Below are 14,970 nucleotides of genomic sequence, written 5' to 3'. Positions count from 1 at the left end.
GCAATCTTCAAGAAAGTCAAGAAAATCTTTAAATAGTGGTCACTACAGCAAACACTTATATTTTTTTTTCTCATTTATGCTTAGGGTTGTCAATGTTTCATTGGTAAAATTTAATCCAGCAAAATAATTTATTTTGAAATAAATTAACCTAACATACATATTTTACATGTTTTGTACATCAACTACATATTTTGTGGGATGGGTATCTATTCATACCAAGTGTATTCATACCTATGATGCCAAATTCTTGGAATAAGTCTTATTTGGGTCATCTTAGTCCCTGGAACTTTGCTCTACATTTTCTCATTCTAAAATCCATGAACAATCAGTCCCCAGCATATCCTGTATCACATTAAGCAATGTACAGAAGCACAGGACACAATATATTGATATCCATTTTACAGTCAAAGAAATCAAGGCAAATGTGGGTTAGGCAACTTTTCAGTACATAGAAAATGAAAAATAAAACTCAGGATCCTCTGATACCTGCTTGTCAATGGAAGGTTGTCAATAAATCTTTATGAGTGAATGCAAAAAGACAGGACAGTGTTTGAATTACTGTATTACACTGTCTCCCAAAGAGTAACACAAATGCTGAGACCAGGGGGCAAGCACCATGCTCAGACAACTCCAAGTATTTTTCTATGACACTGACATCAGGTGAACAGTTTTTTGGTTGCTATTTGCTATTTTTAAAGCAACTTCCAAAGTCTGAAAATTTTCAGTACAATTTCTTCTAGCTTCTGAAACTATAGACTACTTTGTGATTGACGTTTATACTGATGACCCTGAGATTTCCATTCATTTACAAATAAAAATGTTTTGCATTTTTATGTACAGCATACGATATTTTACATTATATATTTTATACTAAGAGAAAAAATTTCATCATATCTATTAATGGAAGTTATATCAAAATGCATGGCATATGCTATATTCCAATGAAATGTATTACTTTATAGTAGCTCCTTCTATATGCTAGGCCCTATCCTGGTACTCAGTCTCCAAAGATAGTGAAAAACAGGTTGTAGACCCTGAGAAACTCACAGCCATATGGAAAAGATGGAAACATTAAAAAAATTTTTTTGTTAATATGCAAAGACAAAGCCTTCATTTACAAGAACACTTTCTAAATTATTTAGCATCATGTCTGCAACTTACTGTTAAACAAGTCAGAAAAAATGTATACTGTATATATGTATAAATAAATGTGTATATTTCTATGTACATATATGTGTATGTGTATATATATGTATATATATATATATATATATATATATATATATATGCACACATATTTAGGGGCTTCCCCAGTGGCTCAGCAGTAAAGAACCCACCTGAAGCGCAGGAGACGCAAACCCACGGCTTCGATTCCTCGGTCAGGAAGATCCCCCAGATAAGTAAATGGTAATCCACTTCACTAGTCTTACCTGGACACATGGACAGCCTGTGGGGTCACAAAAGAACTGGACACAATTTAGGAACTAAACAACACAATAATACATATTTAGAGAAAAAACAATAAGGCAAATATGCGAAAATACTGGCATGTGGGGAGTCTAGGTAAAGGATATACAGCATACATTCTCCAGGAGGCAATACTGTGCTCACAAGAATGGAAATTGTTCTTGGGGGCAACAAAACGCACTCGTTTTCCATGTAAAGCTCAGACATACAGAGAGTTCACAAGTATATTTACAGCAAATCTATGGTATTAAAATTTCATGGCAGAAGGTAATTAGGAAAAAACATCTAGAAAAGGTTGGGGGAAAGGCGGCAATAATGAGAAAAAGGTTGAGAAACGTTGGTATATAGGAAATCTTTATCCTCTTCTTGCAACTTTTTCTATAAGTCTGAAATGATTTCAGAACAGAAAGTGTAAACATTGCGATGTACCAGTACTAGGAGAGTTATGGGACTTGGATGAGGCTGCCCTAATTCTGCAGGGCAGGTGAGGGCAGTTCTGGGTCAGGTGACAGGGGAGGTCCCCACTAGAAAGGTGACATTTGCCCCAAGTCTTGAAGAAGAGTCATGAGTGTGCTGGGCAGATAAGGACATGGCCTAATCCCAATAAGCCTCAGAGGAAGATTAAATTCTGTATCATTTAGTTGTATTGTTTAGCATATTTTACCATATTCTAATGACATGCAAACTAATAACCCAAATCTTTTCTAAAGGATGACTCGCAATTAAATAACAATCCTTTGCCAGGCAGAAGAACCAACTACAAAACTTTCTTAAGAAATGGGAGTTTGAGGGAGCATCTTCTTTCCTCTAGGATTCACTGATTTTCCAAACTTTCAGTTTCCAAGGGAGTGTTTCTCAGTTCATGATTTACAGACTTAGGAAACCCTTGGGGATTTTGGACAGGGAAGGTGCCATCCTGGGAAACTGGCCTTCAGCTCTGATGTTGGGCTGGGTCAGTAGGCTTCAGAGAGGCAGAGGGTGGCTTTCATACTGCAGGGCAGCAGACCCTGCCTTGCTGTCAGCCGGAAACCCGACACCGCACTGTGGAAATGCACACAGTCAGAGAGCATGCTGTGAGAAGAGGCACACGGAGGGGCACGCACTGGAAAAATTGTACTTTTCTCCCCATGACAGTTGCCTTTTGTTTGGACAAATAATTTGAGGAGAGAACAAAAAAGCAGCTGTTTGCTTAATGCCAAGCCACAGAAACATGGAGCCTTCCTGGCTCAAGCTAGGAGCAAATTCCTCCTCATCCCAAGCATTCCTGATGATTAGCCTTCTGGTCCTGCGGACTGAGGTGACACAGAAAGCACCCACTGTCCCCGGAGCCCCTTTCACTGGGCAGAGGCCATCTCACTCATTCATTACTCAGTAGGACAGGGGGCCAGGGGAGCCAGAGAGCTCCATGCCAGGTCAGGCCAAGCCAGAGGGCGGCTGTGATGGGAAAGGGTGGCCTGACAACAAGTTATTCATGCACATGGGTGCTCTGCCTGCTAGTTCAGTCTACAGACAGAACAATCTGTAAAAAGCAGAGCATAAGGCCTTGTGCTCAAAAGTTTTGCAGTTTGTAACATATACAGATTCACACACATATACACACATGCCCCAAAACACACAAACTGCTTGTGATACACACATTTGGTGCCAATATAAACAGGATCTTGGCCAAAAACTGTATTGGTTAGCAACTGGCCAATGAAGTGTTTAAAGTTAGAGGCCAACAGAAAAACTCAAACAGTGGTGTTTTTTCCTAAACTTGAAGTCACCAGTCAGTACTGCTTTTCCTTTGCAGAATGGTTTTCTAATATCTTCACACGGGAAAGATCCTGTATGCAAAGAGCCCTGTGACAGGTTTGCTATTAGGTGAATTCATTACCGTAAATCCATCCAAGGCGAGTTCCAATAACAATTACCAGGCCATCAAGGCATGAAACTCAAGGGCCGCTTTGAATTTGTGACCAATGCCAGAGAGAGGGAGGAGGGAGGCGTGGGGCTTTGAGAACTACCCAGTCTCCAAAGTTTATGGAAGGACTGAGGCTCCAGAGAGGGAAGGAGCAGCCTGTGGGGCCCACCAGCTGACAGCTGGAAGAGCAGGCTGGCGAGGAGGCATGCCCTCTTCCCTCAGACCCTCAGAGTCCACTCTCAGCACCGTGCAGAGCAAGCACGCCATCCTGGGGACACATCCACGTTCGAGAGGTGATTTCTTCCCACAAGCTCCCACCTTCGGGTGTCAAATGCCTTCTGCCCACTCATAAAGTCTGTTCCAAAAAGGACTAATGACTATTATTTACCACTTAGACCAAGTCATTGTTTTCAGGTCACAGGATGTGTTTCACTTGAAGTCAATGCCCAACAGCACTGACTTCTGCTAGAAGAACTAGAGCCTTTGGTCTGCCAATGGGAGAGGATTTGGTAGGGGTCACGAGTGGCAGCCTTTCTCAAAAGTCATGTACACTGCCTGCATGTTCTCCCCTCTGAGCCTCATTCCCTATTCCTAAGAGGCTCCTATCCTAAGGAGATGGTCTCTTGGTAACTCTACACCTCTCCTTAGCCCTTACTGAAATCAAGGCTCATGTCTATACTGGATCTCCATTTCCTCTCAAGGGCCTAGCCCAGTCCACGGCATGTAGCACGTATCAACAAGTGCTCATTGAATGAATGATTAAATGAAGGTTTGGATGAAGGGATGGATGGGTCGATGAGTAGATAGATGGATGATGGAAGGATGATGATTGATGGATGATGGAGTTCCAATACAGTTCCATCTGGGTCCTGTCTATCTTCCTTCCTGGGTCCTGGATCCTGCCTCCCTGAGAAATCTCTTGCTTTTGTGCTATCTTAAAGAAGCCCAGTCAATAGGTGATGGTGTTACTGGACGCTCATCATGAATTACTGCAGTAGCAACTGAGAAAGGCCAAGAGAGCAACCAAAGAGAGGGGCCGGGAAGATAAAAGGCAGAGAGGGAGAAATAGAGAGGTTGAGAGGGGCACAGGAAAACACACCATGGGCAGCTGGAGGAGAAAGGCAGAAGCTTTAGGGACCTGAAGGGAGAACAGAGGGAAGAGAGGCTCTGAGACTAGCCATGGGGAAGGGGAGGCAGCTAAGAGGGGCGAGCCATGAAAAAAGAAATAGTATTATCAGGAAAACAAACACAATAGGGGCTTCTCTAATAGGACTGTAGGGAGGTGAAAGTTGGAGGCTTGTAAGAGAGGAGAGGAGGAATCTTAACCAGAAAAATTTAAGTAGCAGAGAAAGAGAGAAACAAGATGAGAGAAAAAATGCTGGCCCTAAAAGCTACAGAAGGGGTGCCTGGCTTGAGAGAGCCAAAGCCACAGCCGCTCTGCCAAGGGAGGAAACCTTAGGAGACCCGCCCAGCCAGAATCTTGAAGTCTCAGACTTTTTCCACCTTATGAGCTGTAAATTGATCTATTCAGTTAGAGAAACCTGGTTTTTATTGAGTAATTTCCTCTGAACGACCTCCAGTTTTGAAAATGTCCCCAAAGTTCTCTGACTCCTCCCTCCCTCGCAGGGTCCCTGCGTCAGTGCCCGTAAATCGTGGGAGGCAGCCCCCCCCCCACCCCCGCCTTGCTGTCAGTCAGGTCCCCTGGCTAATCCTGATATGGCACAGGGTCCTACTTGGTGCAGAGACCTCAGATCTGTTTGTTCTGCTGGCCAGGTCCCAGCATGCACCTCGCCGAGCTCATATCCCAGCTGTAGCTCTGGAGCCCCCAGCTACAGCAGGGATTTCCAGCTCATCCCGAGCAACGTCCATCCTCCACCTGGCCTTGATAATCAAGGAAATTTCTCCAGTTTTCTTCTTTGCCCTCAAGTGGGGCCTCTTGCAGATGCACACAAGGGGCTCTTTATGGGAAGCACTGCCCATCACTTGCTTTTACACTGGATCTTTTATGCCAAGATCCCTCAAAGCATTTTCACAGACAAGTGTCATTGTCTCCCCCTTCCAGATGGCATGGAGAGGAAAGCACAGAAACTTAAGTGGTTCAGCGAAGGTCGCTCAGAAAGTCAAGAGCAGAGGTGGGAACAGAACCCAGAACTCCCCGCTCCCAAGCCTATCACCTGCCACTCCCAGGCAGAGCTGGGAACAGCCAGCCTCTTTGAGGACCCTTCCCTACTCCCTACAGCAGCACGCCTCTCCCCTTCCCTTCCCTCACCCCCACCTCACCAATCTTTGCTACCAAAGCTCAGAACGGTAATTCTATCTTCCTAACTAGGATTGCACAGGTCTTTGGTTGGAAGGGGCCATTTTGCAAAATCAATTGAAGGCCGATGGACTTGCCAAGATCCAGTAGGGTAGGAGGGGGGCCCTGAAAGCCCCCTCAGGAGGTGAGATGTAGGCATCAGGCTCAAAAAGCAATTGCATTACCTGTGTGGCTAAGGTTTTACTGCCTGCTCAATCTGAAAGTTAGCAAAGTAGTAATCAATGAAAAGGAAATATAATTGAGAAGATTAAAAGCTGAGGGTGGGTATGGACTGGGGAGGGAAGTGATTGCTAAAGAGGTCCATTTGTATAATTCAAAGGTCGATGACTCTCATTAAACTCACATCTCCAGACACTCAGGGGATGAAAGAGAAACTCTCCATGCCGACTGGCTGACACCTAAGAGTTTCCTCCTGGCCACTTTCAAGGGTAGTGTGAGGCCAGAGGGGCTGAGAAGAGGTTGGAAAGAAAATTTAGGGGAATCCATAAGCAAAAGAACCTTTGGATAAATGAAACACAAAACCAAGCCTCTGAGCCTTTTTAAAATGATATCCAAGTTTCTTTTAGTCTCTGAAGGCTTGTTTATATGACCTGAATGGAAGCTGAATTGATGCCCAAGGAAGTTCTAGACTGGCACAGCCCTTGCTTTCTTTGTTTATATTCACACCCACCCTCCAACACACACACACACACACACACACACACACACACACACACACACACACACACACTTTATCCTTACACGGAACACATATGTTTCTATAGCTTTGGATCAGTAATGGGCTCTGGCTGACACCACACTTTTATGTGCAAATCTATTAACTGTATCTGTCTCTGAGACAAGGGACAGATTGTCTTGCACACTCCCACATTCCTCCCTGGGAGACAAGGTATATATAAGGGTGTGTGTGTGTGTGTGTTTAAAGGTCTAAACTGAGACTTGGGGCCCGTGAGGTCCATGAGGCCAGACCACCCCTGCCTGCTAGGACACAAGCCCCAGAGCAGACAAAACTATGGTTTGTCTTCCTGCCTTTGCTTTTCTTCTACTGAGGTTGCTAACAAGTGGATGCCCAGTTTATCCAGGTCTGCTTTGTCCCTTCATACATCTTCTATTCTTATTGTCTACACCAGGAACCCCTACAAGTGTGCCTTAGAGACCCTAGGATACAGATAGAGCTCTAAGATACAGCAAAAGTATTTATTTGCTATTGCTGCCTAACATATTACCACAAACTTAGCTGTTGAAAACAAAAGGATTTTCCTCCTTCGGTTTGCAGGGGTCCAGAGTCTGGCACAACACGGATGGGTTCTCTGCTCAGGGTCTCCCATAGCAGAAATCAGGGTCGGCCAGACTGCCATCTCTCCTGAGGCCTGGGGTCCTCCTTCAAGCTCCTTCAGGGTGTCAGAATTCAGTTCATTGTGGTAAACGACTGAGGTCCCTGTTTTCTTGTTGACTGTTAACTGGGAGCTGTTTTCAGGTTCTAGAGGCTGGCTATTGTGCCTGGCTGTGAGGTTTCTCTGCAACACAAGAGTGTTCTCCTTCAAGGCCAACGCAGAATTCTCTACTGCTTTGAATCTTGGACTGTGTCTGTCTCTGGCCTCTAGATCCAGATATAAAGGGTTCATATGGATAGGTATAGTTAATCCATTTTGATTAACTCAAACACGACTTATTAGTTACCTTAATAGCATTTTGCAAACATAAAATCCCTTTTGTTATGTAATGTAAGACAATTACAGCAGTGATGGCTCATTTAGTTACTGGTATTACCCACACTTCAGAGGAGAAGATTAATCAAAAGTCAGGGTCATTGGTGGTGTCTAAGAATTCTACCTAATACAACAAATGAAAATACTATTTTCCCATACAACACCTGGGACACACTTATATTTGATTATCATTTGTTTTTCATCTGAAGTTCAAATTTAAGCAGCCATCCTGTATTTTATCTGGCAATACTAGAGGCAGAACTTAGGGGCCTCTGCTACACGAACAGGCCAAGATTGGCCTGCAGTAGGAGAAGGCATCTGGCAATACTAGAGGCAGAACTTAGGGGCCTCTGCTACACGAACAGGCCAAGATTGGCCTGCAGTAGGAGAAGGCATTTCCTTTGTGAAGCAGGCAGCAGTAGAACTTTCTTCAGCTGGGGGCCCTTTGGTGATAAGAGAAGGCCTCTGTGGCCTGATTTCTACAGCATCACTGTTTCTGCTTCCCCGCCCCCAGCTCCCTCAGCCCAGGGCTGTCAACACCCTGCAGACACACGGAGAGCAATTGCTGTTCCCAGGCCATGTGCGGAAGCGGCTCCGGAGGTCAGCCACCAAGTCTCACTTGCCTCGCAGCACAGCCTGGTGGGTGGGGTAGGGAACTGGGGAGTGGAGCCCGAGGTGCTGAGGGAGACAGAAGCAACCCCAGGCTCTCTCCCTTCAGCCCTGTATGGAAGATCCCTGTCCCAGAAGAAGCTCTCCTCTCGAGGTGGGCCATACAGGCTCTTCGGGCTGTGGAAAGCTCCCCTCACCAGCAGTTTTCCTTTTGAGAGAGGCTTGGCTCTCCTCACGGCTGCTCCAAATCCTTGCCAACAACACTTCAAACTCTGGCCGGCCCAGTGTTACATTTTAACAGGCCAGGCCCTATTAGCCTGATCCTAGGATGGGTTATTCTTTCCAGTTTTCACTAACAAAAATCCCCTTTTATTTGGACACTCAAGTGGCCTCTAGGAACGAGGCTTTCATGAGTTGCCAAAAATGTTCGGATGCGGCAACATTTGTGTGTGTGGCCAATTACATCGTACCTCTGGGGCTGATCCCACAGGCTTTTCTCAGGCAAGACTTCTGTGAACTTCCAGCAGACCCCCCCACCCTTTCTCTTGAGCTCTATCTGCAAGAGCAGGCTCTGGGTGGCTGCCTGGGTGGCTGGAGACGAGTTTATGCATAGAGTTCTTATTTGTATGAAATCAATCTGAGTGGGGAGAATGATTTATATGAGCACTAGTCAATGCATTATTAGAATTAATATCATTATTTCTCTGCTTCCCTTTTTAGGTTTTTCCTCTCATAAATCAATTTAGTTCGATAAGATTGGGCTGAGTTTTGGCTGCACACAGACTGGAGTGTTCTGTGTGGTGGGAGCAAAGGACTATTTGGCGAGTTCAGACAATGCCTCCATTGTTTTCTGATTTATTGAAAGCTCAGCTTTTGCTAGTATTAGATGTACTCGTTGATGTTTTGCAAAGGAGGGATTAGTGAGGATTTTTTCTGACCCAACAGCTATCTCCCTACAGCGTTGGTTCTTAGAGTCTCTGGTTTGTTGTAAGTTGCCTTTTCCATAGCCAAGTAATGGCCACTGAAAGGATGGGTAGGTGTTTTTATAATCATTCTCTCTTTCCATCTTCCTTTTTGGCCAAGACACACTAACTTGTCTTGTGTCTGCTCTGAGTTTCCTAACTGCCTGCAGAAGAGGATCTATTCAAGTCTTTTCCTTCATCATCACATTTATTAAATATATCGGTTGTGCAATGTCTTTCTTATTGATGCACTCTCAATGCCAAACCAGTGCAGGCTGGAGACTCGCATCAGAAATCCATGAATATGAGTATCTGGGGCATATTTAATAGGGTTCTGATGCTCTCTTTCATTAACCTCTTCATGCACCTCATGCAAACATTGCCTCCACTGCATGCTTTTCAGAATCTGTCATAGAAGTCACTAGGGAATCCTAAAGTATTTTTCTTATGAAAAGGACATCAGAAATGTTTTAAAATTTCTTGTCTTTTATGTTTTTTAGTGTCTTTTTAAATGTCTTTATGTTTTTTTTTAAATGTTTAAAAATTTTCTGTCTGCAACAGGAAATCAGGAAGAGCTGATGTGGCTTCAAACGCAACCATGGTTACTTTAACCTTAGTCTCTTTCACCCACCATATCTTCACCCTGACATCATTACCCACCTGCTCACCAGCCTTCCAGGAGCTCCGTGCAACAGCTTTTACTATCTATATTTCTTGCCTGGGAATTCCTGTGCCTCTTTTCCTCTTTGCTCTGAAAAGGAAACAGAAGCATAAACTTAGGAGAACAGGCTGCAGTCCCACAGGCACATGCAGCTGCCCCTCAGAGGCATTTGGGTGTTAACCCCTCTGAAAGGTAAAAGTTGAAAGTGTTCATTGCGCAGTTGTTTTTGATTCTTTGCGACCCCACAGACTATAGCCTGCCAGGCTCCTTCATCCATGTGATTTTCCAGGCAAGAATACTGGAGTGGGTTGCCATTTCCTTCTCCATGAAGGGGATCCTGACCAGGAGACTGTCCCGACCCAGGGATCGAACCCAGGTCTCCTGCCCTACTGGCAAATTCTTTACTATTTGAGCCACTAGGGAAGTGGGGTAGCCAAGATCATGGTAGTGCTTTGTTTGATTAATTCTAGTAAAAACTGATGCTTAAATAAGCCTTAAAGAGGTGGAGCTTCCAAACCTAGAGTCCTACATATAACAGTCACGCACTACACAGTTGTGGAATCAACTAGATTTCATATTGATTAGTTCTTTCCTGTTTTAAGAAAAATTATTAAAAAACAAAACAAACCTTCCACAAGGGGTTATCATTATATCCTTAGTGACAATCTCCTGTCAGAGTTACAACATGAGTCACCCTGCCCTAGTACGAGGTGTTAGGAATTCACAGAGCAGCCTCAGTTTTCCTGGAAACGTAACATGAGCACAGCACATCATACCATTATAGCGATAGGACTGTGTCAGTCGCCTAGACATGTCCAACTCTTTGTGACCCCATGGACTTGTGGCATGCCAGACTCCTCTGTCCAAGGAGTTCTCCGGATAAAAACACTGGAGTGGGTAGCCATTCCCTTCTCCAGGGCATCGTCCCAACCCAGGGATCGAACCTGGGTCTGCCGCATTGCAAGCAGCTTCTTCACCATCTGAGCCACCACACCAGTACCACTCCCCAATCCCAGTTCACGTACCACCTCTGGCTAACACACATATGTCTATTTCTCACAAGGAGGGGAACATTAGAAAGGAAAATGAATCAAGAAATTGCCTCTGGAAACTGAAAGCAAACCAGAGTAATGTAGAGTCATGCCTCAAATGTGCGTGGATTTGAGAATGTTCATGGATCACTCTGGATAAAGATTCATTGTTTTTGAGATAGCATGATTCCTCAGTGAAATCAGAAAGACCGTGGTCAGCTCCCACATCTGAGACACACAAGCTGTGTAGCTCAGGGCAGTTAGTTGATTTCACTGAAGGTACTTCCTCACCTATGACATGAGGGTAACACTATTCTCCTTTTAGCTGCTATGAGGATTACAAAAAACCTGGTTTGGCAAGGACTAGACCCTCAACAAATATGGTTTTCCCTTTTGGAATGTATGGAATATAATGCAGATTTATCTCAAGATGCTAGATTACATACATTTGAACCATCAGCTATGTCTTCACACAGTGAAGTAACTCAAAGATTACTGCCTTATGTGTGACTCAATTTACTCTCGCGCTAAGCATTCCAGCCCACCTGTGTGGACCACTCTGAGTGGCTTTACTTTGACACCTGAGAGGTTCTCAAGGGCTGGTGAGGCCAAGTGTGAGGGGTAGTCCTAGACTCGAGGCTGCTGGTGCGTGTCTTTGCCCCACACACCACTTTTCCGCTCCATTGGTGCGGTCCTAGTTTATTTCCTGCTTTCTCTATCCCTCTGTCCTCCAGCGATACTTTCCATGGCTGTCATAGCCTCCCTTCTTTCTAATTTTCTTTTTTCTCATTTTGCTTCCTTTCTTCCAGTCTTCTTAGCCTTTAGTACCACTGTGACTTGGCTGGTATCAACTGCTAACTGCCTATCAGGAAACAGATGGCACACTCAAATCCAAAGAATTCTAGAAAGGTTTAAAGAAAGGACTATTTGCAAAGTGTAGGCAGCGTATACCACATGAGAGATGGTCCAGTCCCCTGGGTCTAAAGACACGGGAGCTGTCACCACCTCCAGGCCCATAGTGGTAAGGGGAGGGAACCTGGAACTTAACTTCTAGAACCTAGAGAATGTCAGAGAGAAGGACTCAGTAGAGAGAATCAGGGCAATAAATACCTCAGACCTCTCTTCTCCCTCATTGCCACATCCTACAAGGATTTCCCATTGGACAGACCCAGTGAAAAGCCAGAGAGCAAGGCTTCCAGGGCCCAGAGTAGGGTGAAGAAGGGCAGAGGGTCTGGAGAAACGCAGACACCAGAGACAGCCTGTCTCACTCTGGCTCATGAACCCAGCACCCACCAGCACTCCAGAGAGCCAGAGTTCTGAGTGTGAGGGATGCGGGACAATTGGGGTGTGGCTGCCATTTTGTGCAGACTTGCAGGCTCAATCATGTTTTTCATCTTCGTGCCATTTCTCCCTTCCTTTAATTTACTATAGCTTGATCTACATTTTATGGAGTTATTTTAAGCACACGCAGGAGATCTTCTTGTCATACACAGGGAACAATCAATGTTCTCAGTTAATAATGCATTCTTTCATTAAATGCCCTAAGTAATTAAATAAAACATGAATAAATTCCACACTGATATTTGCTAAAGTTTTGTTTCTAGAGAATTTTACCTGTTGGCAGATATGCTGGGACCATTTACGATAATGAATAGTGAAACAAGAAAATCTCAGAGTGTAGAGTCACAGTCATTCTCATAGTTACCAAATGCTTACTAAATACTGACTATTTTTTTAGACATCAGCTCAAATACTGAAATAGTCTAATGAAGTTTTAAAGAAACTGAGGCCCAGAGAAGCTCAGTGTCTTGCTCAAGGTCACATCAGGTAGAATCTGACAACAGGTTTTTCTGGCACCAAAACCAGGCTTTTTCTGTGATTTCCCCCATTCCATCTTTCTAACATTTCTACAGGGAAGCAGGTGATAACAGAAAAAAATACCCTAGTAAGTCAGAGTTATCCATATTTCAAAACACAGGTGCATGTGGTATGCATTAAAAAGAGAGAGAGCGAGCCAAGTGTGAATTTCAGAAGAAGGTGGTGGGAGACCACATCTGAGGAATATTCTAGAACACTGGGAGTAAGAAGGAGAGAAAACTGGCAGAAAATAAAAAATTTTCTGCTCTACTCATTCCCTGAGATCCTTTCTCCATAGAAGTCCAGCCATGGGCCCAAATGTTTATCTCAGTTCTCCAAAGAAGCCCACACTCATTGAAGGTGGCTGTGTCCTAGCCCTGCTATGAATCTCTGAGAGGCCCACTGCTCCTGAAAAGGGCTTTCATATTAGCACTGGGGTCACACTCTTTCCTAATAATTCATTTCCTTCATGACCTCCCTGTTAGCACATTCTGATTGTTTCCAATCATCGTGAAATATACTCCTCTGTTTTCACGTTAGTTTTGTAGGTGGCGTGGACTGATTCCAAACCTCTGGATAGTTCTCTAATGTTAGGATTCTCTCATCGGTCAGGGAGGAAACACATCTCGATATATATCCTGATCCCTCCCCCTACTCCATCCCACAGAGCTCCTCCTCCTGCATGTCCCTTTCAGAACAGTGGCTTGTCAGTCCCTTTGTGGGCTTCCCACTAGTGGTAAAGAACCCACCTGCCAATGCAGCAGACATGAGATGTGGGCTCAGTCCCAGAGTTGGGAAGAACTGGATGAGGGCACGGCAACCACTCCAGTATTCTTGCCTGGACAATTCTATGGACAGAGGAGCCTGATGGGCTATAGTCCATAGGGTCACAAAGAGTCGGACATGGCTGAAGCAACTTGGCACTTGCGCACACACAGTCCCTTCGTGGTCTCGGTTACCTCGAGTCCCGCTTCTCCCACATAGCCGCAGCAAATCAGTTGCCAAGCCTTGTTGGACCTGGGTTGTGAATCCCTTTCTCCTTCTTTTTCACAGGTATCACCAAAGTTAAAGCTCTTATCTACTCTCCTTTGACACCCAATGAGCACTAGAGGCTTTTTTCCTGAACAACTAAACAAATAAGCCATTTAAGATAGATTTTCCTAACCACCTCTTCACTCCCTACCCATGTGCCACTGAGCCACTAGAGTTAACTTTGTCATACCTAGATTTGATCATTTCACTTCCTTATTTAATGTACCTTCTGCTGCTGCTGCTAAGTCGCTTTAGTCATGTCCGACTCTGTGCGACCCCATAGATGGCAGCCCCCCGGGCTCCCCCGTCCCTGGGATTCTCCAGGCAAGAACACTGGAGTGGGTTGCCATTTCCTTCTCCAATGCATGAAAGTGAAAAGTGAAAGTGAAGTCGCTCAGTCATGTCCAACTCTTAGCGACCCCATGGACTGCAGCCCACCAGGCTCCTCCATCCATGGGATTTTCCAGGCAAGAGTACTGGAGTGGGGTGCCACTGTGTCTGCCAGTTGCCTAAAAGAGTATTCCAAGTACTTTAACCTGATATAACAGGGGCTCTGCCCTTCTTTCCCAGTGCTCCCTACAGCCTTCTCTGAACCCTTTATTCATTTGGTCCTCCCTGCTTTGCTCACAGTGTCCCGTCTACCCACAACACTTATGGCCCTACTTCTTATAGCACCTCTCTCATGAGCATATCCCTGCTGTTAACCACTACATAATGAAGAGAAGGAGTTCATTGGTCCAGATGGGCTTAGCTAGCTATGGCTAGGGGAACAAAGCCACTTTATACACAAGCCGCCAGGGGAGAGGACCACCCTAAGCTGTCTGCTACATTTCCTACGTTGCTGTGGGAACACAGAGAAGACAGGCTTCCTGACATGATCCCGTGTGGCAGACAGGACCCAGGCATCCCAGAGATCCATCTGCCAATGGGAGAGGCTGAAGCAGGGGAATCACTTATTACATCGGCTAGCTAACATGGTTTTCATTCACAATCTGCAGAGACAAAGTTCTTTCTGGTTCTTGGTAATTCAACCTTAAATTACCATGCACACCCTAAAGGAAGGGACAGAGGGTGAAAGAGGGGAATAGGGACAAGACAACATCAGCGAGAAGCGGGCCACAGAAATCAACCTGCTTCTCATGACATTGTTCTTTTCTCCTTTCTTCGCTGGGCTCATCATTAAAATGAAGGTGAGGTCAGAGTAGATTAGAATATTGTGAGCATCCTTTACCTGCAGAGTCTTTTCTTCAGAAGGGGTTTTAGTGGCACTCTAGGGAGCACGTCTGGCAGACATGGACTGACTGGTGTGTCCTGTGCGGCCCTTCCTCAGTTACCTAGGGATCATCAGGCCTGGAGCAAACTGGGAAGCCCTGGAAAAGACCAGTATCATATGGGTCTGAGCACCAAAGAGGACTGAATCCC

At 45.0% G+C, this 14,970-nt stretch overlaps 1 long non-coding RNA gene across 3 annotated transcripts in view; it reads right to left on the bottom strand.

The window, feature by feature from the left end:
• Nucleotides 1-14,913, bottom strand: part of LOC121818650 (uncharacterized) — a 145,973-nt gene extending 131,060 nt beyond the window's left edge. For all 3 annotated transcript variants that reach the window (XR_009599251.1, XR_006058674.2, XR_009599250.1), the window contains exons 1-3: nucleotides 14,780-14,913; nucleotides 9,628-9,718; nucleotides 1,338-1,447 (exon numbers count right to left, since the gene is read on the bottom strand). This is a non-coding gene — a long non-coding RNA (uncharacterized LOC121818650). The remainder of the gene's footprint in view (nucleotides 1-1,337; nucleotides 1,448-9,627; nucleotides 9,719-14,779) is intronic.
• Nucleotides 14,914-14,970: the final 57 nt, after the last annotated feature.

The sequence above is a fragment of the Ovis aries genome, chromosome 2, assembly GCF_016772045.2.
Source record: "Ovis aries strain OAR_USU_Benz2616 breed Rambouillet chromosome 2, ARS-UI_Ramb_v3.0, whole genome shotgun sequence".
Taxonomy (NCBI): Eukaryota; Metazoa; Chordata; class Mammalia; order Artiodactyla; family Bovidae; genus Ovis; species Ovis aries.
The sequence above is the reverse complement of the archived record's forward strand: the minus strand, read 5'-3'. Positions and strand labels throughout refer to the sequence as shown.